Here is a 23,549-nt window from a genome sequence, read left to right as displayed (position 1 = left end):
AAAATGTTGAATTATAAAATGAAAAAAAAATTATATTATTTTAAGCAATTAGAAAACTTTAGTTATACATAAAAAATTGTTCTAAAACCTTTTTAAATATACTCTTGAAAATGAAAAAAAATCATTAAACAATTTTTCAGGAATCTATTGCTAATTTTTTTTATTTTCTTGGGACTTAATTTTATCTGCAATTTTTTGAAAATCGAGAAAAATAAAAAAATTACTACAAAATCTTCCATATTTTATTTTGAAAATTTAAACAAATTTAATATTTTTCAAAATGATTTTTTAACAAGAAATTAATTTTTAGTTTTCCTGGAAATTTGGATAAAATTGTTGTATTCTTTTGAAGCTTTTCAAAAGACTTAGAAAGCTTCTAAATATTGTGTTCAGAATCTTCTAAAATCTACGTTTTTTTTTAAATTTTTTTAAATTGTTTCATTCTTTAAATTATTTTGCAATCTTTTCAAAACTTTTAAATATATCTTATACATACTCAAATTTTTTCCAAATTAATAATTGACTATATATTTTTCAGTTTCTAATGAAAATTACGTTTGGTTGAAAACTAATCTCTTCGTATGCAAATTCAACTGTTTGGTTAATACAATTTTTTGTTTAAAACTACATTTACGTGGTAGAAGACACATTGTTTTAATAAAAAATGCATTTATTTTGGTTGAAAGTGTGATTGAAAATTTCTATTTTATTCAGTTTAAAATAAATGTTTGAACTGCAAATATAACTATTCTATTTTTGCTTGATAATTTATCTATTTTTAGATGAAAATTTAATTATTTTGGTGGGTAAATCATATTTTTTTTTCAAAAATTAAACTTTTTGTTGAAAATTTACATAATTGGGTTAAAAACTATATACTGTTTTGCAGGAAATTCGTCTTTTTGGATTAAAAATTAACCATTACGGTTGAGACTTTGTTTCTTTATTGACTGAAAAAAATGTTTTGGTAAAAAATTCAACTTTTTTTAGAAACATCCATTTTTATTTGGATTTAAAATTAGTCTGTTTTGGTTAAGGCTTAAGTTACGAATAAGAAAACGAAAAGTGTCTGTAGAAAAACGTCTGGATCCGGTAATATGAAAAATGTTATTTTTTAAAAGAAGCATAATTATTTACAAAATTTGCCCAGTGAAAAATTATTTAAGGGTAATATTGAGAAATCGAATTGTTTGAGGAATAGAGTTCAAGATTAAATATTTTGTGAAAGTTCATTAATTTGGATGACATTTTTTTTCTTTCTTGACTGAAAAATTTTTACTTATTGAAAATTCGTCTTTTTGGTAAGAAAATCAAAATTATGGGTTAAAAGTTGAACTACTTTGTTAAAATCTTTATTTGGTTGGAGGTTCATTATTGGTATTTAAAATACTAACTACGGTTTTCGGGTACGAGTTTGTAATTATATCAGCCAGGGGGCACTAGGCTATATTTCCGATTTTTTTTATAGTTGTCGCTGCAGTCACTTAGGTGCTCAGTGAAACCTACCGCTTCACCTTTCGCGGAATGTGCTTTCCATTTGCGTGTGATATGGGTCGCATCTAAGTATGGGTAATGCACGGCGAGAACCGGTTCTCGGTTCTATAGTTCCAACGATTCTGAAGAATCTTAGAACCGAAAGAGGGAACCAGTTCTTCGATTTCGGTTCCATTATTCTCCCACTCCTCAAAATGCCCGTGTTTATTCAAAAATTTTACTATGCTATACTATATATTATTCTATATATTTTCAGTAACCATAGAAGGTAAAATACCTTATTCAATAATAAATAAAATCACCTTAAAAATAAAATACCTTATAAATACCTTATTTAGTAAATAAATACAAAATGCTATTAATTTATAAATGTTTGATTACAAATCGTCTTTAAATTACAAATTCACAAATATCTTACTTGCCTCTCCACGTTTCGAAGTCAATGGACGCCAAGAAAAGCAGCATATTTAAAATGCCCTGGAAGTTAGATCCGCAAACTTATTTTTTACAAAAAATTAAAGTTGTGCTAAATTGTGCTCGAATTGTGCTCACTTGTGGCGTAAATGGTTTTTATGAAAAATCAAAAATTACGGGCACAACTTTTGAAAAACTTTTTTTTTCCTTTTGTACCAGGCAGCTCGAAGTATACACAATTTTTTGCAAGGAAGAAAAATTCCAAAAACCTAACCATTAAAAAACAAAACCCAAAAAAATTTATTATTTTGAAACATTTCGAAAAACTAACAGGTGTGATACGTTGTGCTCGATAAATGCAGTGTTTATTTCCTCCAACAAAATTACGTGAGATCAACAGTTCTCATATTAAAACTCAAAATTGAAAACTCAAAAAACATATAAGATCCAAAAATAACTAAATTTAGAAAAACTAAAACGTGTGCTCAATTGTGCTCGACAAACGCTGTCTTTATTCCCTCTAACAAAATTTCGTGAGATAAGCCGTTCTCATATGAAAACTCAAAATATAAACTCAAAAAACATCAAGAATCCAAAACTAGTCAAACTTCGAAAAAATAAAACTTGTGCTGAGTTTTTCTCGACAAATGCAGTCTTTATTCCCTCTAACAACATTACCTCAGATCAACCGTTCTCATATGAAAACTCAAACTGTACCTAAAACACAAAAAAACATAAAAGATCCAAAAAGAACTAAATTTCGAAAAACTTAAACTGGTGCTGAGTTGTGCTTGAAATTTTTTTCTTTATTCCCTCTAACAAAATTAAGTGAGATCAACCGTTATCATATGAAAATTTAAAATGTACATAAAACTTAAAAAACATAATACATCTTAAAGTAGCCAAGTTACGGAAATTCTATTATGTGAATGTGTGTGTTATTTTTGGATCTTTATGTTTTTTGAGCTTTAGGCACATTTTGAGTTTTTTTATGATAACGGTTGATCTTACGTAATTTCGCTAGAAGGAATAAAGACAGCATTTGCAAAGCAAAACTCAGCACAAGTTTTATTTTTTCGAAATTTGAGTATTTTTTGAACTTTTGATGTTTTTGAGTTTACATTTGATATTTGTATATGAGAACTGTTGATCTCACGTTATTTTGTCAGAGGGAATAAAGACTGATTTATCGAGCACAACTTAGCACAAGTGGTAGTTTTTCGAAAATTTGGCTATTTTAGTATCTTTCATGTTTTTATAGTTTTACATTTTGAATTTTAAGATGAGAACTGTTGATCTCACGTAATTTGTTCGAGATAATAAAGACAGCATTTGTCGAGCACAACTTAGCACAAGTAGTAGTTTTTCGAAAATTTTAAAAATAATAAATTTATTTGGTTTTCGGTTTTTGTTTTTAACGGTTATTATTATTATTATTATTATTATTATTACACCATTAAGAAAGGGAGTAATGTGAGGAAGGAATGTAAAATTTTTAGATTGATCTAGACTTCTCGTGATATTTATTTAAATAACGCGTTCGTTCAGCGACACTGCTCCGTCCCAGGTTGCTGATAAATCTCTCTATCAATCACTCCAAGTGAAGATCCATACAAAGTGGTCGTGTGAGGTTCTCCACTTGGATCCATTAGTATCCAAGGTCTTTTGTTTCAGGCGTCATTCGCTGTACTGATACTCTTTTTATTAATTATTAGTCGCCATATTTTTCTGTCCTGACATACTACTCTAGCGTCTTTTATGTCCATGCATTTTTTCATGCAGGCTCTCGTGTTTCTGAGGCCTCTTATATCTCTTCTAAATAGGGTCTCATTCACACATTCTGAACATTCTTTCCACGGTCTGCCTCTCGGCATGCTGCCATTTACTTTACGTTGATAGACTTGTTTCGTTAGTCGTTCATTTCGCATTCTCTCAACATGCCCGAACCATCTTAACCGACTTCTTTCCCACGTGTCTGCTAACGTCTCTGCTGCACCACGTTCTTTGAGAATTATTCGGTTTTTGACATTTTTCTTTCTTGCACAAAATTGTGTATACTTCAAGCCGTCTAGCACAAACTTTCTTTTTGCTCCAGTAAGAGGTTGCGGATCTAGCAAAAAAAAACGTTTTTCAAAAATTTTGCCTGTAATTTTTGATTTTTCAAAAAACCATTTGCGACACAAATGAGCACAAGTCTACCGCAATTTAGCCCAACTTTAATTTTTTCGAAAAAATAAGTTTGCGGATCTAACTTCCGGGACATATATTTAAATGTTTGCTAGAAAGCCTGTTCCTTAGTTTAGTAATGATTTGTCCCGCTTTAGAGAAGAGCCTTTTTTAAGGGACTGACGTTATCAGGATTGGCAGATAGATCATCGCTATTTTATAGAGGTGAAGATAGAAATTCTTCATGATTATCCAGTCCTCAAATGAATTAACCGAGCGCGGGGAAACGGGACATCTGAGATAATGTCTGATCTTAATGTCAATTGCTTCGGAAGTTGCATTTAGACTCTACAGTCACATGTAACCTGGTCGACCTGAGGAACCGAAAGGACCATCTACAAAGCACCCTTAAAGATCCTACTGAGTCCCCCTTCGATTCCTTCTTTAAAGACTCAAAAAAAAAAAAAACAGCAAGATCAACTTTGAAATTGTTGAAATTCGGATTGTATGTTAAAATTTCCATTAGAAACTCACAGAGTAATCGCAACAATTTTTTTGCAGCGTTAAAAATATAAAAAAATGTCATTAACTTCTGCTAAAGGTGACTTCAAGCGCATCCATAATATCTTAAGTAGAATGTTGTGCACGAAGTTTAAAAATAAAATTCTCTCTCACTTGGATCGCAGCGTTGCTGTCTAAGGTTTCCACTAGGTGGCGCTAGCATCCACACAAAATTCTCACAGTTAGCGATGGACCGCTTATTAACTGCTACTAAAAGGCGATGCACGCGAAGCCGCCTTCGGCCCAGGTAAATGACAGGTGTTTTATTTTTTAAAGTTTTTAACGCTGCAAGAAAAAGTATTGCCATTACTCCGTGAATTTCTAATGCAAATTTTAACGTAGAATACGAATTTTAACAATTTAAAAGTTGATCTTGCTGTTTTCTTTAGTTTTTTTAAAGGAACCGAAGGGGGACTCGATGGGATCTTTAAGGGTACTTTGTAGAGGCTCCTTTCGGTTTCTTTGGTCCGCCAGGGTATATATGATGCTCGTCCGACTCCATTGTTCCATCGGGCGTATTTAGTAGTCACGCATCAGTTTTGTACAGAGAGGAAAAGAGAACTGAAGAACCGCTTGGAGAGCCAGTTCCAGAACCGACTTTCGACTATTAAGGGCCGGTTCAGAACAATTGAGATTCGGAAAGATCTGAAGAATATAAATCACGAGAGCTCGCGGAAGCCTTAGAAACCACGCCGAGTGAATTCGAAAGGATTTCAGAAGTGAGAAGCCGCTCGGGAAACCTGGTTGCACAAAATTTAATAAATTGTTATTAAAATTTAGAACACATATTGATCTGAATTTTGATGCACGCAGGCCTGGCGAGAATATTTATCTGGCCTGCTCATGATTTTTTCTATATAGAAAGGTGTTATTTTAGAGGGTTCAAGTTAGTTGCACTTTACTTAAATTAAGGGCATGCTCTTTGTGACCACTTGACCAAACTAGTTCCCGGTGATGAGCTTTTTTTTTATGTTCACAGTATCCACACGGATTGAGATATCGTGTTTAAAATTTGACAGATTAAATAAAAAGAAATAAAGAACGTTTGTATACATCAATATGTTTATAGTTTTAAAGAAAGTTTATTTATAAATCGATGAAATAGAATATTGCCATTCGAGTTATCGCACTTTGCAGATAATTTTTGATTTAATGCATTTTGGATTTTTTGGTTCGCGAATATTGAGCACTGACATCAATTTTGGACTAAATCGTCTAAACCTTTAAAAAAATTAATGTAAGCAATAAAATTTGCACATTCGTTGAAAATAAAAAAATAAGTATCTGCACACACGTAACCTATCATTGTTTTTGGAGCATTTTTAGCGATTTCTAGCGGAGAACAAAAGAAACTTCGAAAGACGATAAACTCGAGATCACGTGACTAAGTTTGTCCATGACATTTTTGTGTAGAACGATTTTCATTTTATTGGTCCTAAAAATAAAAAATAAATATTAAATTGAAAACATAGCAACACCAGAAATGTGATCAAATTTACTCTTCAAAGGTTTCCAGCCAACTTCAATGATTCTTGACGTTTTATTTTTGACGTTGAATCGATCAGCTGATAACTATTGTTGACAGTGAACCAACCGGCGGGGCTCAGCGTCGGGCTCTCCTTGTCTTTCGCCCCCGGGCGAAATTTTATTATTATTGGTTTGGTATAACTTAGAATTATTTCACACCAGTACAAAAAATCCACAAAAGAAAATGTAACCATTAGAAAATTTAAATTGTTTTCTGGTTTTCAAGTATCACATTCTAAGATGTTCCTCGATTTTTTTAAATCGAGGCATCTACTTTATCGGCTTTAAAAGTATTTTTCACATTCGTATAGTATTTCACTAGAAAACTTTCTTCGTAATTATAAATATTTTGATATATACAATCGTTCCTTAGTCCTTTCGGTATAACTTCCTAAATCCTGAACATGATATCTCAATCCGTGTGGACGTAGTGAGGGCCGAAAAAAAATAAAAATCATTTCATTCTCTACACAAAAATTTCATGAACGAACTTAGTCACGTGATATCAACTTTATCGACGTTCAAAGTTTTTTTTTTCTCCGCTAAAAATCGCTAAAAATGCCAGAAAAATAATGATAGGTTACGTATATGCAGATACTTATTTGTTGATTTGCAACGAATGTGAAAATTTTATTGCTTCCATTAATTTTTTTAGGATTTAGACGATTTAGTCCACAATTGGTGTCAGTTCTCAATATACGCGAAACAAAAAATCCGAAATGCATCAAACCAAAAATTATCTGCAAAGTGCTATAACTCGAATGGTAATATCCTATTGGATCGATTTATAAATAAACTTTCTTTAAAACTACAAACATATTGATGTATACAAATGTTCTTTAGTGCTTTTTTTTAACCTGTCAAATTTTAAACACGATATCTCAATCCGTGTGGAGACAGTGAACACAAAAAAATGCTCATTTCCGGGGTCTAGTTTGGTCACGTGGTCACGAAGAGCATGCCCTTAAGATGAAAAGATTATGCCCATATATAGCGGAATGTGGATAACAGCCGGTCTAGAAAAATATTTTGTTAATTTAGTAATGAGTTTTCGCTGTATAGGGGGTGTTTTTAAGAGGTTAAAGTTGGTTGCACAACAGAGTTGTACGAAAAGTTTCGTTTTACAAATCAGATTCTTCTGGTGTTGCACCAATTCTCATGTCTGTTGCAGGTATTCTGCGCTCATTAATGGGCGCCAAACATTCAAAATTAGTATTTAGCGACACAAAAATTACCCTAATATCGACTTTTACACATACTAAACAGCATTTTTGTATTCATATTTTCCCTGATAGAGAAGCGATTAACACGCGATCATCACAACTTTTGTATCATTTCTTGGATAAGTTTCACCATAAATCTCACCATACAATTTTTCCGTCCAGGAACATCATCATAATCTATTTATCCCTTTAAACTAAATACGCAGTCTAACATGTAACCGTTGGTGTATAATTTATGTGAAAACTTTGTTACAAAATACAATTGCAGTAATAATTTTCGACGAACTAAACACACTATCATTTATTTCTACAAAAAATAATAGATTGGAGTATTTGTTAAAATTGTTTTCTAACAACTAGATTAATTATGTTTCAAATTAATTATATTTTTGAATGCCCCAGAAATTATTTAAGACGTTTTGTAATAATTAGTAGCTTCACCTGATTGAAAAAATTATCTGCAAAATTTACATTTTTGCCACATTGCGTTCTAATAAATAAATACATTTAAAGTTTAAATTTAAAAATCTTTCTTCCCAATATTTCCTTAAAACATGATAATCTTATGTTTAAAAAAATGATAAATTGAATGAATACTTAGGGATATAGACTTTTATGTGTGATAAATTCCTGATCTGATCCACTTTTTGGAGTACACTGTAAAACAAATTTCTGGTAATTTTACCACTTTCAGAGCATGTCCGATTATTACTTACTCTCAAAGTAACAATTTCACTGACAATAACAAATATTCACTTTCAGCATGTAATTTAACATTTAAGTTATGTAAGTTTCCAGACAGATTCTGTAAAATTACAAATGCATTATGAATTTTGGGTGATGTTATTCTAACCAAAAATATTGGTGTTTTTATTCAAAATGGTAACTTCAGCATCTCCATGAGAAAAGTGAATAATGGTAAATTGACTAGAAATGGTAAATTTCCCTTTCAAATAAGGAATACAGAAGAAAGCAGTGTTTCAAATAAAAGAATTATTGGTTAATACTTTTTATCAATTTTGCAAATAAATTTTTCCATAACTCATACCGTTCTGAATAATTTTACAAATAATTTTAATTTTAGCATTTTTTCATTATTCTCCGAAACTTTGAAACTTCACAATTACTTGTACTTATACTGCGTTCAAAGCTGTGCAAGTACGCCGTGTTATAAATTACCAAATTAAAAGACGTGAGATTACGTTGGAAAAAGGATTTTTTAACAGTTTCTGTACTTTTACCAGCTTCCACAAATTCAACAATCTGAAAGTAGTTTCATTTATTACACACTCTGAAAGTCACAGATTCACAAGCAGAAACTATACCTATGCAACGCCTTGCTATATTGTCAGTCTAAAAGTAGCAAAGTTACAAGATTGATTGCAACTTCTAGCATGCAAGTGGTACCCACCCTATAATCAAAGTAGTAAAATTTCACCAATTTGTAGTTGGTAATTTTACCATTGTAAGTGGTAGAATTTTGTTATTTTGTACAGTGTAGCGTTACCAGCGGCGGAACAGTTATCTTTGCAAACAACATCGCTATTTGTTACCAATTTTTATTTATTTTTAATTTCATTTATATAACTTAATTCAAAAAAAATTTAGGCTTCACAATCGGGGTGTGGTTGGCTTAAAATGCATTCAAAGCAATGCCGAACAATTTCTCCTACGGTCGAATCTACTACACTTTAAAACCAGTCGAATGTCGTGCTTGCCATATTTAAAATCATTTTAATCCCTTTAAATATACACATCTTTACCTTGTAACTAGTTATCCATTTATACAATCCGATGGAGCTGATTCTCATTGAAAAGATGACTCCATAGCGAGGAGAAATTTTTTTTCAAACTTGACTCTAGGGTGGGAAGTAATGGAATTGGCAATGTACTAAGGAAGCAAGCAATATTTCAATGTACATTAAGGTGTATCAAATAACAAAAATATATTTTCCTTTAAAATAGTGATAAAGGTTGCTAGTGAGTGCAAAATGCCTCCCTCCAAAAAAGAAGAAGAATAGGACCAAAAAATTTTTTGTACGATCAGGATACATGGGGAAACTTGCACACAGCATCAACATGTGTGCATGTGCAGTATGAACCAAATAAAAACGTATTTTACATTCTTCCATTAAACTAAAAGTCATGAGCATTGTTAAAAAGTACATGAAGAAGCATATTTCTTGTCCAATCTAACATATACAGATATAAGACCGCATAAAACATTCTCACACATTGATGTTAAGGTTGTAAAACCAAAAGAAACTATAATTTTATCCTATTTTTATATCCTTCTTGCAATTCCATAAGTTTTTCACCTTCATCTGTACATTATAATCATGTTAGAGTGTATTTGAAATATGATTTCTTTTGAGAAAAACTGGAGTACGGTTGTAAGGTTTAAACTGGGAAGTTCAACATTAATTTACATTGTAGTTGTGGGGTGGGATTTGGTTACATAGGGAAAGTGAGGCTAGGTTTGCGAGGGAGCGGGCTAGTTTTGTGGTCAGGAATTTGGGCCTTATGTTAGACAGGGGTGGTACTCGTAGTGCCAGGGGAGGTTAAGGATGAAAAAAGGTGTCTGCAGGGGCTGTGAGCGGTGAAATGGTGCAAAGAAATGGAAATTTTATGGCGGTAAGCCCTAACGCAGAATATCGCACGTTGAGGTTATTGGCCGAAGTGGTCCTTATATACTAACCAAGAAAATTCTCACCGCTTGTGAGAAACGACCAGTGCCGTACCCAACATTTGTGGTGGACCGAGTTATATTTAATTTTCTTACTTGAACCTCAGATATTTTTGTGTCGTTTGTGACTGATATATTGTTCAAATGATATGTCTGAACTTAGAAGAAATAAGATTCAAACATTCGAAAAATTTTTACACTTGAAAACTAGATTTACAAACAATTTTACAATTTTAAATTATTAGGACTTATTTGTTCAAAGTTCACATCTTGGCAGGGTCAAGGAAAAAATTGCACAGTAAAAAAAATTAAATATGTTAGACAGTTTATAAACCCAGGAAAATGTTATTATATTCACTTTTTTCCTAATAATTCTAAAATAGAGGTAAAAAATATTTAAGCTTTGTATTAAATATTTGATGTAGAAATTTTTTATTTTTCACCATATCACTCAAAGCCAAAGATACAAAAATTATAAGAAAATGTTAAAAAAATGTAAGTTGAAAAATCCCAACATATATGCGTTGATTAAAAATAGTACAACAATCACTGAAGTAAATACTAACAGGATTGAAAAGTAAATCTTAGAAAAAACTTCTGATTTAAGATTTGCCATAACAAGCTAGAATTCAGGTTTAAGTTTGGCTTAGTTAAAGATTTTAGTTTCTAGATGTTTCATAAAGACATTGCCTATTACAGGTCAGATTGGGGACCCCATTGCTGCCCCTGAGTTTTGTTCGTAGAATTGATTATTGAACGATAAGTAAGTATTATTGATACATTGTTCTATCAAAGGTACAAGCTCGGAAGGGAAGTTTGTGAAAGATCTAATAATATCAATTGTATCCGAGATTGGAACTTTCGTAAAAAGAGATACTATGTCGAAACTCACTATGATGTCTTGGGGTTGAATGTGAATGTATTGTATCATTTTAATAAAGTCAAATGAGTTTTGGACGTGAGTGATGAAGTTTCCTGTAAAAGGATTTAGTTTTGCAACGAAGAAACATGCTAGGTTGTAAGTTGGTGAGTTTATTACGCTGACGATCGGTCTGAGTGGAATGTTTTCCTTGTGGATTTCTGGGAGCCCGTAAAGTTTTGGAGAGATGGGATTAGTGGGTATTAAGTTAGATATTGTTTGGCTGTCAAGATTAGAGTCTTTGAGAAGAGTCTTTCTTTTACTGACTATTGTTTTTGTGGGGTCCTTTTTAAGTTTTTTATGTATCGTCAGTTAGAAGGTCCATGATCTTGTTGTTATAGTCTTCTTTATTCATTATTACTGTTGTGTTGCCTTTGTCTTGCGGTAATATTATAATATCTTCATTTTGGTTGAGCTCTTTAATTGCGGTTTTTCCTGTTTTGTTAAGTTTGAGGATGGAACTTGAGCTTGGCGTAAAATGTTGGCCGTCCTGCGTCGTATGTCATTCGCTTTTTCGGGTGAAAGGGTATATATTGTTGATTCTAAATTGCTGATTATTTCTTCTTTTGCGATTTTTCATTAAGCTACATCGAAATTATGTCCTTTAGATAAGGCTGAAATTATTTCATTATTGAGAGGGTGGTCAGAGATGTTTTTTACTGTATTTGTCAGTTGAGTTTGCTTTACTGGAAGTAATTTGTCGAATTTTGTTTTTTGTTTTTGGGTGAAAAGCTCTTTAATCCATTGGGATTGGTCAAACAATATGTGGTTCAATGGGAACCAAATGTCAAATCTGAGGGTATTTGATAGGAAAAGGTGAAGTTTTCATATTTTTTTAGAGGTAGTGTGAAAAAGAAATTTGGTATTCTGTATTCTTTCTTTAACGAGAAGCAAACTTGTGTTATGCAGAATCGATTTGGATTTAGATGTTCCCAAATTATTTTTCAGTTGTAAGAATTTTGGGACCATTTTTTTGTCTCTGCACCGTTTTAGAAAAGCTAAGGATGTTAGTAGCTTACCTTGAGAAGTTCTGAGCTTACTAAAGGTGTTGGTTTTAGTAAGAATACTCTCCCCGTAGAGTTCCTTGATAGTAGATTTTATGCTTTCACGATGATTCATTTGGATAAAAAGAGATATTTCGGGTTTCACTCGTGTAAAAAACTACGAATTGTTTGCCGACGTTTCGTAAACATTGGAGTTCACATCTTCAAGGCTGACCTGAAACTCAGGTATCAGATCATGATGTACTTAGGTATACTTTCTACGATGTCTGCGATTGGCCAGAGCGCCCCACAGTGGGGACTGGTCGAACATGATTGTAAAGCAAACTCAACTGACAAATACAGTAAAAAAACATCTCTGACCACCCTTTCTACAAATGAAGTGATTTCAGCCTTATATAAAGGACATAATTCTGCTTTAGCTCCATCAAAAATCCCAAAAGAAGAAATAATCAGCAATTTAGAATCCACAATATATACCCCTTCACCCGAAAAAGCGAATGACATACGACGCAGGACGGCCAACATTTTACGCCAAGCTCAAGTTTCATCCTCAAACTTAACAAAACAGGAAAAAACCGCAATTAAAGAGCTCAATCAAAATAAAGATATTATAATATTACCCGCAGACAAAGGCAACACAACAGTAATAATGAATAAAGAATACTATAACAACAAAATCATGGACCTTATAACTGACGATACATAAAAAAACTTAAAAAGGACCCCACAAAAACAATAGTCAGTAAAACAAAGACTCTTCTCAAAGACTCTAAACTTGACAACCAAACAATATCTAACCTAATACCTACTAATCAAATCTCTTCAAAACTTTACGGGCTTCCAAAAATCCACAAGGAAAACATTCCACTCAGACCGATCGTCAGCGCAATAAACTCACCAACTTACAACCTAGCACGTTTCCTCGCTGCAAAACTAATCCTTTTACAGGAAACTCCATCACTCACGTCCAAAACTCATTTGAATTTATTAAAAACATACAACAGATTCACATTCAACCCCAAGATATCATAGTGAGTTTCGAAATAGTGTCTCTTTTTACGAAAGTACCAATCTCGGATACAATTGATATTATTAAATCTTTCACAAACTTCCCTTCCGAGCTTGTGCCTTTGATAGAACAATGTATCAATAATACTTACTTCTCGTTCAATAACCAATTCTACGAATAAACCTCAGGGGCAGCAATGGGATCCCCAATATCACTTGTAATAGCCAATGTCTTTATGGAACACCTAGAAACTAAAATCTTCAACCAAGCCAAACTTAAACCAGAATTCTGGTTTCGTTACGTTGATGACACATTTGTCATCTGGCGACATGGACGAGATGAACTAAATAAGTTTTTCGATTTTATCAATCAATTACATCCTAATATCCAGTTCACGATGGAAATAGAACCTGATAACACATTAGGACATGAAGTTTACAGAAAACCCACGCACACAAACAGATACCTACATGCCTCCTCCCACCATCACCCATCTCAAAAACAATCGTTCATCAACTCACTTGCATACAGAGCCGTCTCCATAACAGACAAAGATAACTTACAAAAGGAATTACGAAACGTTAAAGAAATCCTAGTTCAGAACGATTACACAAACAAACAAATTGTTAAAGCAATAAGAAAACACACTCAAAAAAGCAATTCAACACAACCTGTGAAAGAAAGAGAGAGAAAAATGACCACCACCCTACCCTACATCCAAGGTGTTACAGAACAAATAGGAAGAATTCTCAACAAACACAACATCCAAACCATATTTAAACCACCTGCGAAAATAGGACAACTACTAAATAACCCTTAAGATCTTGTGGCAAACTCTATATTGGAGAAACCGGGAGAGCGGTGATCCAACGTATGAAGGAACATGAAAGTAAAGTCAGGCTAAAACATTTCACGCAATCAGCACTAGCTGAACATCATATCGAAACAGGACATAACATTTTATTTGATGAAACAACAGTCATTACAAAAACACAAAAAGATTTCCAAGAAAATATAGAGAAGCAATCGAAATCTTAAAACACCCTAATAGCATCAATAGGGACAATGGATATAATACAAATCCGATTTGGCTTTCCGTTCTCCCGAATTTAAAAAAAAAACACTTGATTGGCCAATCAAGTTCGACCAGTCCCCACGTTGGGGCGCTCTGGCCAATCACAGACATCGTAGAAAGTATACCTAAGAACATCATGACCTGATACCTCAGATTCAGGGCAGCCCTGAAGATGTGAACTGCAATGTTTACGAAACGTCGGCAAACAATTCGTAGTTTTTTACACGAGTGAAACCAGAAATATCTCTTTTTATCAAATATATACTTTAATGTTTACGATAATAATTTTGCGAGAAAGTAATTTTTTCTACCTTCTTGAATTTTGCATTTTTTATCCTAAAACTAATAATTTCAAAATGTCGTAGCCGCTGGATTAAGAAATGTACAGGATTTTTTAAAACCCGGAAACCCGGAAAACCGGCACTTGTTTTCCAAGTGCTCGTTCCATGACAGCTTCTTATCCAGAATCACTCCTAGATATTTGGCTTGCCCTTTAATTTCAACTTTTGTTCCCAAAGTTTCAATATACCCGTAGTTCCCTACTTAAACCTTCTGGTGAACACAACTGCATCCGTCTTAATCGGATTGACTGATAGTCCAGTCCCCTTACACCATGAATCAACTATTCCTAGTGCTTGCTGTATTACTCCGAAGAGCGCATCCAGATTTTGGCCGCGCACGATAACTAGTATATCGTCTGCATAGCATATGACCTGGAAGCCCTGACTCGTTAGTAGATGAAGCAATTCATCCACTACCAGGCACCACAGCAAGGGAGGTAGAACGCCACCCTGCGGACATCTCGAGTCTACGGTTCCACATAAAGTGGTGTCACCCTTGGTCGTGTTTAGATTCCTATTGGCCAACATGTGGCAGATCCATTCCACGACTGCAATAGGCACCCCATGTCCGATCATAGCCGTCCTAATCACCTCTCCAGATGTGTAGTTAAAGGCTGCTCCGATGTCCATGAAGGTTCCAATCGCGAGACCTTTCTGCTTTAGTTGTCCTTCAATAAGGTCAACTGCAATGCTCAGGGCCGTCTCGGAAGACTGACCAGTCCTATAGGCGTGTTGTTGCTTGTGAAGAGGACTACTTGACAAGACCTTATCGCGGATATATCTGTTAACGAGTCTTTCGACTGTTTTTAGTAAGAAAGATGCGAGGCTAATGGGTCGGAAATCCTTGGGTGAACTATAACCGATCCCGCCAGCCTTCGGAATGAAGACTGCTCTCGCACCCCTCCATGCCGCCGGAACATAATCCAATGTCAGACTAGCCCTAGCAAGTCTCAACAAACGCCCAATGATGGTCTAACCATCTCTCTGTGCCAGAACTGGCACTTCTGAACCTCTCTCTGGTTTGCCTGCGAAGCTCTTCGAGTTTCGAGTTCCACCAGTGTGTCTCTGCAGCCTTTCGAACTTTCGAAGGCCAAAAATTACTTTCATAAGTGGATTTGATGGCTTCCTTAAAAAACTCAGCTGCCATCTCCAGGGTATCCACGTCTCTAATTGACCTGCGTACAGGGAGAGATGTCAATGACTTCCTCCCTGACCGAATTACGAAACGTCGGGGTATTCCCCGTATTAAGAATATCTAAATCTGTAGTAATTAGGTATTCCAATAGGTTCTTACCACTCGAGTTGACGCCTGTGCTACCCCACAGGGTATGGTGGTAGTTAATATCGCACCCCAACAGAACAGGGAGACCCCTTACCTTGTAGTATTCCACCAGTGTACGTACCTCGACTGGTGGATTGATATTGCTGTCATATACAAAGTAAGCCGATCCCATGAAAATCCTTCCTATTGCTTTAAGATCCGTGACTATCACCATCAGGTCTCTGGAACACAGCTCAAGCAGCGGGACAACGTTGACACCCTTCGCCTGTATGCATGCCCTTGGATTGACCGCCTTAGGGGTCTTTTTGTGATTTTGCGTGTTCCATTTTGGTTCCCACGAGTAGCTAGGGAAATAAAAGGTCCACCCCTGCAAAGCCCCGCATGGAATGATAAGACTAATTACTCGGGGAGGTCGTCGGGTAGCTCGAGAGGCCGTTAATACACCTTCGTAACCCCTAGGTGCCAAAGAGCCACGGACACGATCACTCTACACCCATGGCTTAGGAGGGTGGTCACATTGAGTGAAAAACTCAATGTATACCCGTTCGCAGGCCACCATACAAACAGAGGGCTGTTTCTTGGTTGCAGTGCGGGCCACAGGTCATTCCCGTGCCGACTCCAGAGATTGGAGATAGGTCCGGGAGGGACCTCGACCCACGGATCCAGGAAGCCCGTATTATCTAGGCTCTTTCACCTTCCTTTCATACTACAATTATGCATGCCAAGAGAGCCCGTTTATAGGGATTCTTTCCAAAACACCCAGGAGTGCTCGTTTATAGGGGTCCTTTCATCCATATCCATACTCATGCAGTTCGAGGTCCGTTAGACCCCTATGTCCAACACCCTTAAGCCTACCCATCAACTACAAAGTCTTACGGTCCCTAGGGGAGGATGTTTAGTATAGCAGGATCCATTTTAAATGTACAAATATTTCTGTCTATATTTATGGGCTTTGTAAAAGAAATATATTTGTGTTTAATAAAAGAAAATTTAGTTTAGAGATTAATATAAAAATTATTGTTATTTCGTTCGAACTGAAATATATTTTCCAGTTTCGAAAATATTTTTAATACAGAAAAATTTAACTTTTGGGAATTTAAAATGATTTTTAGAAAGTAGCGTATTCAGACACTGAATTGAGAAATTAGTTGAAACCAATTCCTGTACTTTCCAAAAGGTTTACGATTTGAAATGAAACAAATTTTGCATGGATAGCTCTTGTTCATACATTTATTTACATACGTACTTAACTCTATTATATAAATCGGTTTATTCTCCAGGAAGGTGAAAGGATACATTTTTCTATAGATTTTACATAAAATCCTATATGATTCGAGAACATTATATATGATTTAAAGCAGTTCCTCTAATTATAGCGAAAAAATTCCAGTAAATTAAATATAAATGTCAGAATTGTTTCATATTTACATAAAGCTATTAAAAAGATTTGCTATGTGCAACATAATCCGACACCGTACATTCAAAATTTTTATGATATTTAATAAGCATAAAAAATACATGTTTAAAGTAGAATTAAATTCTATATTTTGAATTTGATGCGAATTTTCTATAAACAGAGCTGACACACTTAAGTCGCTGTTAGTTAATTTTATGTTGAAAAAACGTTTTAATCACTTTTTAAAAATGAAAATAACACTTTAGTGAATTTTCTTTACAAAAATTTTAAACAAGAATCAAAGGATTAACTGCATTATTAAATTTAGTTCTACACCCATTTCATAGCTTTTGTTTTAATTCTTTCAAATCCCCTTCAAAACCCACTGGATTAAATGGATTTTATTCAAATTTTTTATTTTTTAAATTCAATTTGAAGACTTTTGAATTCACATTTATTTAAATTTGAAAACAGTTCTTGATCTAATCATCCTATCAATCGTATGTACATGTTACTGAAATCGTATAAATCAAATCTTTCCACAATTACTTCCATACATTACTGACAAAATTAAATCTTTATCTATTATGCGATAAATTTATTTTTACTAAACCAGTAAAATTGTTTATTTTGTGTAGTACGACACGAACACACTCTGACACAACTGTATTGTCGTACCGCAACTGTGTTGCGGTACACAAATGAGTAGCGCGCCATCACGTACGTGAATTTCAAAACACAGCAGAGTTGTGTATTTTTAAGCTCCCTATAACAGTGGTTCTTACAGTGCAAATGTAGTTTCTCTTCAACTCGTTCGTAATAATCATTTTGAACTTTTACGGCACTGACTTAAAAACTTATTATCATTTCTGTAATTATGACAGAACAGTTCGAAATTATTTATAGAATATTTATTGTTAATTCACCGAGTTTTTCTCATATCTCCTAGAACGTAAATAGTTCAGTAGTTCCTCCGGAACAAATTTTGTTCGTGTAGGTGAAAGCTACAGGAGGCAGTCAAAGTAAAGAGGACAGGAAGGGCTAGTGGGGAAAATATAACAGGCGTTAGGGATGGATTAGAGGAAGAAGTTCTTGGAGCGGCAGAAGGAGAGGACGTGCAAATGAGGGCTGTAAAGATAATAGGGGTAACGTATAAGTTTGTGACTGTGTACAATAAGGATGGGATGGAAAGGATTAAAGAAAGGGTGGAAAACTTGCTAGCAGACTGGATGGATGACAGAGGCTGGGCGGTAGCGAATGGCATGGTAACAGGGAATGGAGAGGGAGAATACACGTATGTGAGTAAAATGGGTGTATCGGTAATAGAGTATGTGACCATGAATATGCAAGTATGGGAGGAGATAGAGAAATTCGCAGTGGAAGGGAGGGTTGAATTAGAAAATCTGCCATTACGTTAGTGGATGGAGAAGGAGGCTAGCGAAAGGCAGGGTGGGGAAGAAGGGTCATTAGGGGAAAGGGTGTCATGGATGAGAGAGGCGATAGAGAAGTTTCAGGAGCAGTTGGGGAACGAAAGATTTGAGGGCGAGTTGGTGGACAAGATATGGGAGGATCTAAAGGAGAAAGTGAAAGGTTGTGTGCAAAAGAAGGTATTTAGGAAGAAAAAGAAAGGAATGGTGAAGCCGTGATGGAATAGGGAATGTACAATGATGAAAAGAAAGATGAAAAAGAAGTACAGGAAGTGGGAGGAAGGAACCTCGAAAAAGGAGGAGTAGGTTGAAATGAGGAAGGAGTTTAGGGTGATGTATAAGAAGAAAGAGCAGGAAAAGGAAAAAGACCTGGAAGAGAAGCTAAGGAATGTTAAAAAAGAAGGGGACGTGTGGAAGATAATTAATAGGTTTAGGAAACCTAGGATGGTGTTAAGTGAGAAGATGGAGAGCGACGAATGGAGAAAATTTTTTAAGGATTGATTTCAGGTGTCAAATATACGGAAGAGAGATGAGGGGATTAGAAGAAAGAGGGTGGTAGATTGAGAGAAGCTGAATGGCGAGAAAATTGACAAGCAGATAAGGAAGTTAAAAAAATCTAAGGCAGCATGGCTGGACGGGGTAGAGAACGAAGCGTAGCTGTTTGGCGCACAAGAGGTAAGGCAGAGGCTGAAGAGGGTAGTGAAAAAGGTATAGAGGGGGAGCTATTCCCAAGAGGGTGGAGGGATGGGTTGATCGTACCATTGTATAAGAAAGAGGATAGAAAGAGGCAAGAAAATTATAGAGCAATTACGCTATTGATTACTGCGTACAAAATATACGCGATGGTGTTAGCAGATAGGCTGCTGAAGGATGTTGAGGGGAAATGAATATTGCTGGAGACGCAGATGGGACAAGTCGACGATTCTGGTGTCCAGGAAAGGAGGTGGGAGAGATAAGGGAGGGCAGTGGAAGTGGAAGGAAAGCGGTACAGAAGGTGTAAGAGTTTGTGTACCTGGGCTTCCTATTTCGAGGGAATGGAAAGTGGATTGTCATATAAAAGAGAGGACGAGAAGGGCAAATGTGTCGATGAGGCAGGTGTGGGGGCTAGGAAAGAGGTTGCTAGAAAGGAGAGAAAGGAAGTCAGGAACTAATAACGAGAATGATATGTGGTTGCATGGAGAATTGTAATAGGTTCTGGCTTTATAGAGAGAAGAGAATATGTGAATTGTGCGGGATGGGGGATGCAAAAGTTGAGCACTGGTTGGAGGAATGTGAAGAGGTGGGTAGGAGTGGGATAAGCCTGGAAATATTGTTGCATGAAAGGGGAGACAAAAGGGCAGTAGCATGGGTGAAGGGAGTGTTGCGTAAGATGGACAAAAAGAAAAGAAAGAAGGAAGAGGAATGGAGAAAGAAAGATTGTAAATAGGAGACGAATTAGGTGTAAGAAAACAGTAAATATAACCCTGATTATTCAAACTAGTTGTACTTCACTCTAAAGTTGTCGAGCTCCTTGTGGAGTCCTGATTACCTTAACTTCACCGATGTTTTTTTAATATTGAAACAATCAATTTTGGTCGAAAAAACTAAGAGATCATCTTTTAAGTCGTTAAGTGAACCCAGCAATTTTGTTAGGTTATTAGGACGTATTGGTGAAGTTAAATTTACGCAGTGTGACTAATTAGGGTTAAAATCAATGCGAGAACATAACATAAATTTATACTAAGTTTAAACTCTCCCTAGGAAACGCGGGGTCTTGCATCTACTTTCGGAACGTTTTAAGAATTGTATGATACTAGGGTTAACAAATCCTTGAACGACCCGGTGCCCACAACTCCTCATTCGAGGTGGACTATCTTATCGAGGGATGAAAGGGGCTACTCACAAAATGTTAATAAAAGCAATGAAGGCTCCGATGCAGGACGCTTATCTAACCCACCGCCAAAAATAGGCATCTCCCCATTGCCTAGCCTACAAAGAGCGGTGTTGACTTGTGGCACCGATGACAACTATCTTGTTGCCACAGTGAAAGTACAGGTAACCGGCCACTCAGTAAGAAAGAAGAACCGTAGTCGTTTAGAGTGAAGGTAAGCCCACTCAGTGAGACTTAAAAACAGCAGGAAGTAAGGGGAGGTAGAACTCGAAAGACATTTCTGCTAAGGAGAAGTAGAAACAGCTAAAGGTTCTGGTAACATACGGCCACACTTTCGCGTAGATGGCCAACAACACCCTGGTAAGAATGATCATTGCGTCGATTACGTTCAAGAAGCGAAAAAAACTAGAAAACAAGGGGACGGAATGTCTCCTAAGGAACGGCAAAGCAATTGTAATAATTCCCGGCAATACGAAGATCCGTTGACTGTTCTAAAGCGCCGGAGATTCCAGAACCACACTTTATGAACCGATTCGTGAAAGATGAATTCCATCTTATAGCAAGCCAGTCCGCAGGTGAAGAACTAAATTCTTCTTATTGGTCTTGCCAGATTTTTAGTCAGATCCCTTGCGACTCTGGTTTACGAACCTTATCTAGAGGCGGGTAGTTTTACCTTCCAAGTGAACCATCTAGGCACTGCGAGAGAACCAGAAGCGTCCGGAAATACCGATAATAAGCCTATCAATGGTTGACATGGAAATCTGCATGATGCAGATAAATTTGTACTGCAGCAAAAACGCTTCTGTGGTTCTAAACAGGTGTATGTTAGTGGTGCAAATAGGGAGTGTCGGGCTCATAAGGCTAGCAGACGTATTTTCTACGAAGTCGCACTGACCGACAGCTGTTCGGCTGGCACCAAGAAAGTTAATATTAAGAAACTATTTACCAAAAATATTTACCCGAAACCCTCTCATCAGCATGGAAGGATGACACAGTTGCCTTTAGTCCTAAACCTGGGAAGGAAGAATACACTACCGATAAAGAATTCCGGTCGTTCAGATTGATGTTCTCCATCCTAAGGACACTGGAGAGACTGGTTAAGAAATAGATAAGGGATGAAGTGCTTGTAGGAAAGCTGCTTGTTGAAAACTGCGCTCCATGCTGTCGTGGCAATATTGGAGCATTAGCTGGGACCGGAAGGTATTGCTGTGAGCACAGGATGCTTTCAGCCACATCCCTCTAGAAATATGTCGTCATATGTCGTGAGGCTTTATATTGTAGCTTACCGGACCAGCTAAAAACCTGTACAGAAGTATGCTATGACGAAGACGACTTAGAACCAAAAAAAGTAAAGGCCTAATCAGGAGAAAAAAGCCGCGCGGATGTCACACGGGAGTGGCTTGGCACCCTTACTGTGGTGCATTGTAGTATACGGCCTCTCCCGCAGGCTAAATAATAAAGGGTATTATACCCAAGGATACGCTGATAACTTTGTAATTCTAGTCAGGGTGCTCATCTAAAAACGTTAATGTGTCTTACAAGGTCGGCGCTGCGTATTACAGACCTCTGTTGCGAGGGCTCAGAGCTCTGTTCAATCGTGTGAAGAAAGCTTGGTCATTTTCAGGGAAAAACACAAACTATTAAAACTTACCATCTCGCTGTCCTTAAGCTAAGGTTTGTGTACATGGCTTTGGTTCACTATTCACGAGTGACACTTAAAATGATGCAGAACAGATTGAGACAGTAATAACTGCCATGGTTTCTCACGCAATGGACTGTCTCGTAAGACCAAATAGATGGACATTGAGGGACTAAAAACACTAGTCTCCCAAGCAATATCAGCATACCACCAATTCTGCAAAGTTAAGTAAGAAAAGCTTATAAAATGCTTTAACTTTACCAAGACTTGCTGCGTATGTATCCCAAGCAGGTATATGTGAAAAAAGGAAATGGTAAGCCGCTCCTTTAAGGGGAAATCTAGTATAGATACGGCTCCAAAGAAGCGTGAGGGTCTGGATCATAAATATATGACAGAGCGGCATAGGGATACCGCTTGGGTGACATGAAACTGTTTTTCAGATGGAGATCCTGTTCGTTCTTAGCTGCGCTTAGAAATAACTAGGCGAAAAGGAGGCTGGTAGAAACATTACATATTATATTTTTGAAGAGCCAAGCGACATAAGCAGTAGTTGGGTAACCAGCTACAGCATCAGAGCTAGTTTGGGAATGCAAAATGGCATTAAACTATCTTAAAAATAAGAACAACGTGGCTCTCATATGTGTTCCCGTTTACACACGAACCGAGCACAAAGAATAGGTGGAACAGTCGTCAAAAGGCGGCGCAAAAACTGGGTATATAGGACCGGAACAGGTACTGAGGGTAGCGTCTTGCTGCTTTGGGTTTGTCACCAAAGGCTGGATCCGGACAAAGCACCGGGAATCAATAGGTCTGAGGTCAGCTACAGAATGCAAATAGTAGAGTGTGGCATAATAGGCTACATATCTTGAGCACCTTTGGTGCGTTCCAGGGGACCCCCCGGGTGCACTCAAGTGCACTCGGAGTCGTTCCACGATATTAGGTGAGTGTTGGGATTCACTCGGATGAACCGTTCAGTGATCACTCAAGTGAAGACTGGGGACACTCTACGCGTGACTATTTCACCCACTGATACTAGGTAGGTGGAAGTGAGTAAACAGTGGAATTGGTGGGCAGAAGTGGCGGAAAACGCAAGTTTAGTAGCAACTAAAGTTTAGTATTTTCATCTTCTAAGGTTTAGTATCTTCATCACTTTTCACTATTATTTAACACATTATCGTTAGTAATAACAATGACCTTGTTACTGAAGCAGTAATTAAAATCTTCTTATCCTTTTCTTGCATTTTTCAGACTTTTGTGTAACGTAACCTCAATTATCTTTCACCAAACATACACCCGACCCACACTTGAAACCGTTCATTCGACTGTTCTCCTTCCACTTCACTCTGCACCCTGAGGACACGAAGCGTACCCAAGGCTTGACACCTTCATGAACGCCGATGATAAGGATGATTAGTTTAACAGAATATTCCGGGTACAATCATTGCAATTCCCTTATAAGGTGTCTATACGTCTCTTTCCTTTCATTATCCTTGGATATGATGTTTTTGTTAGCTGG

At 36.2% G+C, this 23,549-nt stretch overlaps 1 protein-coding gene across 1 annotated transcript in view; it reads left to right on the top strand.

The window, feature by feature from the left end:
• LOC117173133 (nephrin-like) overlaps nucleotides 1-23,549 on the top strand; it is a 1,314,621-nt gene that overhangs the window by 846,992 nt on the left and 444,080 nt on the right. The window lies entirely within an intron of this gene.

Source organism: Belonocnema kinseyi, chromosome 5 (assembly GCF_010883055.1).
Source record: "Belonocnema kinseyi isolate 2016_QV_RU_SX_M_011 chromosome 5, B_treatae_v1, whole genome shotgun sequence".
Taxonomy (NCBI): Eukaryota; Metazoa; Arthropoda; class Insecta; order Hymenoptera; family Cynipidae; genus Belonocnema; species Belonocnema kinseyi.
The sequence above is the reverse complement of the archived record's forward strand: the minus strand, read 5'-3'. Positions and strand labels throughout refer to the sequence as shown.